The sequence below is a fragment of the Solanum pennellii genome, chromosome 9 (genome assembly GCF_001406875.1).
Source record: "Solanum pennellii chromosome 9, SPENNV200".
In the NCBI taxonomy this organism is placed as follows: Eukaryota; Viridiplantae; Streptophyta; class Magnoliopsida; order Solanales; family Solanaceae; genus Solanum; species Solanum pennellii.
In genome coordinates, this window is record NC_028645.1 from 67,031,612 (window position 1) to 67,036,152 (window position 4,541).

The following is a 4,541-nucleotide window of genomic DNA, read 5'->3' on the forward strand; positions in this document are numbered from 1 at the left end:
TATATAGTAAGTCATGCTAACCTAACCAATGACCTCAAACCTTATCCGTTGTTAGCCAATAATGGCCTTACAATTTCCCTCTCAAATTGTCAAAGAACGTACTTCAAAAGTACCAAATTCCAAATTTCAATTTCAATAGTGCAAAATTTTCCTTCCTAATTTAATTATAACGACCAAGAACTAGCTAAAAAAACATCCATTCCATCCATTTGACGCTATAGTAGTACAATATTTGTTCCAAAATTAAATTGTAATTTACAAGGAAATGTACCAGTAGAAAGACCCACGACTGATTTTGATGTAGCTCTTCTCTTTTCTCAAACCCTTATTTTTTTCTATAGAATATTTACTCCCTAATTATTATATAAGATAAATTATAAAAGTATGAAAGTAACCCACTATTAAGTTTACATTTATTTTCCTTAACCAGCAACTAAAAAAATTATAAAAACTACACACATTAAATTTATAAATGTAGTTATGAATAGTCCAAAATACTCATTTAGAGTCTATCGAAAAGTATTTTATAAGAATAAAAATCTCTAGTACTCAAAACGACTAAATGGGTCGTTACAATTAGTAGTTAGCACTATTAATTAATTTACTTCCACCCTAATTTTAGAAGAAAATTATCAACTTAGCCTATATCTTATATTAAACGTATTAAGTAATATTTACATAAGACAATTCCATATAGAATAGGTTGTTAGCAGTAGTTAGCACTAGACAATATTCTTAATTTGATCCCTCTAATTAAGAAATTATAGTGTGTTATTAAGGCAAGCATAACATTCCTAGTTATGTGTAAATTGTGAAATCCCCTTTGACGTAAGGGAAGACACAAGATGTAGCGGCAAATGGGGTTCAAAATATGTTTTATCATATATTTGAATCATAGGTATACATTCTATTATTTAACTCAAAATTTATATTTTGAATATCCTTCCGCTCGTACTATATTTCACTAAGAGTCTTGTTTAAACCATTTGCCAACTCTAGGTCAACTATTTATAAATACCAATCAATACATTCTTCTTCCATGTTACATTTTAATATACAAATAAATCAATGAACATTTGCACCTAACTCCACTCAAAAGTTATCCATTTCCTAAGACCATCAATAACTTTCTTATACAAATTATGGGGACTCTAAATATTAATTCTTCCACACTGCAAAAGCTAGCTATTATTGTGGGAGAGCCTCAAAGTCTCCACATTAGGTAGTATTCACTCTACCACAAGTAGGCAACTTTTTCTAAGGTATTCCTTTTCGAGTTGGGTGATTAGTGCCTTCGTGGAACTGTGAACACGAAGGGTGATGGATATGAATTTAGTTTGGTTTATTAATGTTAAAATCGATTAATTTGGTGTTATTTTTTAAATTAATAACCGATCCATGAACACTTCTATGTGCGGTTATTCAACATTTAATATTTCGTATTTTATTGACGCTATTTACATCATAATAAATGTGAGATATAGTTAGGTATAAGAATTAAGAAAAAACTATAGTTTAATGGAGTTTTCATATTTGTTCTTCTTTAAATAAACAATACAAGATTTTCTCTTCTCAAGGAATAATGAAAGGTGATATTGGAGATAAAGAGTGTTCGAGTCTCTCTAAATATATCCCCTATCATTTTACGCACATTGCTTCATGATCCACAAGTCGAGGTTATGATGGCAGATACTCCAAAATAGCCATCCCCCCCCAAAAAAAATAATATTTAAGCCAGCATAATACACATATATACGAGACTCCAAAAGGGTGGTCAGGCGACAAATGAAAGAAAAGAACAACAAAGAATATCAAAAAACCAGGTAGCATAATTATAAAGATCATCTAATACAACGGTAGAGTATGAAACACATCATATGTCTTTGAAAAGAAATAAGGACTTGATATATCATATCAAGTAATGTAATTCAAAAACATGATCTCACCACCACTCGAAAAGATCTTTAGACTAGAAGTGATCAGCCACCGCGAGGAGCACCCTAACTAGAATATGCATTAAAAATATTAAGAAGTAGCGGTGAGAACAACCTACAAGTTCTTAGTTGGTAAGCCAACTGAGTGAATGGAATTAATCTACTTATTAATTAACAAAGGAATGCTTCCACATGCATACAAAAAAGTCCAACTCCGGCATTAGTGCCGCAAATTTATATAATAAATGGCGCGAGTAAACTAACGGCATTAGAAACCTAATTCAAGAGGAAGAGTTATGCCTAGAACAAAGTTATTTCTCACTATTGATCAGTAGTTGTACTAATGACACTAATACTAAATGATCTGTGCAAGAAAAAAAGAGATACATCCAAAATCTGTGAAAAGAAAGCATATCTAAACATGGATAGAAGTCACACACTACTAGAATGAAGGAAGATTGATGAACGAATGTACTAGAATCGAGGAGATTAAATCGCGTAAAAATGAAATCAAGACAAGTGAGCAACCTACTAGAAGGAAAGCACACCCTATAAGAATCAAGGAAGAATGACTTTTACAATGATGGAAACAAGCTAGAACACGCTTAACCTAGCTTCTCTATTTCATCTTGTAAAATCATTGAATTTAATAGATGTAATTAATAAAATGAAAATAAAACGATAGAATAGAAAATTATATGAGTAGAGAATGTTTCCAACAAGTGAACAGTAATCTTTCTTGTCAAGGAGTTCAAAAGAGGCTATTTATCTAATTGGAAACATTTAAGCTCTAAGGAGAACAAGGGAACTCGATTAGGATGACATTGGTGATTTGAAAAAGTAAAACAATATTTGTATCAATTGTGTCTTTTATATCTTTAAACCTTAGATTATAAGTTTTTTTAATCTAATCTTCTAAACTGTAGGGTAGTTAACTTAAAATAATCAACAAATGTGAATATTTATGTGCTGAAATAAACAAAATTATAGAAAGAGAACAACATTTGCACATACTGAAATGTCTTGCTTAGATATAAATATTCAAGTCAAAGTAACTGATTAACACAAACAAGATGATGAGAGGGGAGAGAAGTTACCAGTGCTATCCGCACAACCTTTCTTTTTGAATGCATCTTGAATGTAAACTCCTTTCACAAGCTGATATTATTATCAAATTAGTCATTTTGGTAATTGTAAACCACAAATGGAAAACATAGAGCATCATAAAGAAAAAAAAGTACAATTCATCAATTAGTTATACCTTCGCATTGATTGATTTAATATGATGCAACAACTCTTTTCCACCCTTTTTTGTGAGCCAAGCAAAATACAAATGCCAACATTCAAAATCTTTTCAATGTCAACACGAGATGAAATAGATGTGCAAGTGTTTATACGCTTCAAATCATGTGGAACCAAATCCATCCTTGAATCACAGTATCGACATAAATACTGTGCATCCAAATTGATGCTTCCTCCAACTTTCCCAGTCATATAAGCTCGTAGAGAACAGTCTAGATAGAAACATGACCACATCTATATCCATCTATTGTTGCTTCACATTGAACATAATTGTACCCATCATAGTCCGAAACTATCGTTTTGCAGCAAAGGATACAACAACAACCTCGGAAAAAACAAGGTTCACTGCAACAAATATCACAAACCATGGCCGGAAAATGATTTTCTTTTGATAAACTGCTACAAATTTCATTTCCAGCCTTACAAGTAATGGCTCTTATAGAAAAATTAGACACTAAAGACTGCAATTTTGTCCGTTAAGGTGTAGTCCTCTCTATCATATTTGAGTCAAAATAAATATTTGATTAAAACGAAAACAAATTTGGCATAAGGTCAACAAAAAGAAATGTTAAGTATTTTTTTTTATTGACGCAAACAATAGAATAAATATTTACATGCTATTCACAAAAAAGCTAACCTTTTGAGCTTGCAACTTCTTCTAAGGAATCATCAAACTAAATGAGTCAAAAATTTGGTTTATATCCATGTCAAAATAATCATACTAGAGATACTTTTCAAAAGAAATCGTACTTCAAAAATCATTTTTCTGTCCACCTTTTAAAGCCTTGAAATGCTTCGGAAGATACAAATATCTATCTCTAAAGGTTCCTGAACTTGAAACTCATTTCCCTGCCCGCCAACCCCACTTATAACCAGCATTTGGAAAATCTACAGGAGCATATGGTAATCCTTCGCCAGAGTAAGACTCAGAAACAGGATAAAGTTCAAGTCCAATTTCAATGATTTCTAGAAGCACTCCCATTATATACAACATGTGCAAGACTCTCCCAAACCTCCTCCTTGGTAGATATTTATCTTGAAATATCCAACGATGTTGATTCCAATAGAAGAATGAAACCATAAAAAAAATGGAAACTTCAGAAGTCCACAGTAGAAAGCAAACAATTTTGGCTATAAAATATTGGAGGAAAAAATAGCTAAAGGAGAAAAGCAAGAAGTTGGGGATATTCTCCAGGAAACAAGATAGCTAATGTTTGATACAAAGAAGTTATTCATCAAATGAAGATAAATGTTAGACCTTTCGGCATGGGCTACAAAAATACTATATCCTCCCAAGGAAACATC

At 31.8% G+C, this 4,541-nt stretch overlaps 1 pseudogene; it reads right to left on the bottom strand.

Moving 5' to 3' along the window:
- Positions 1-2,993: 2,993 nt before the first annotated feature.
- Positions 2,994-4,267, bottom strand: LOC107030308 (annotated as a pseudogene).
- Positions 4,268-4,541: the final 274 nt, after the last annotated feature.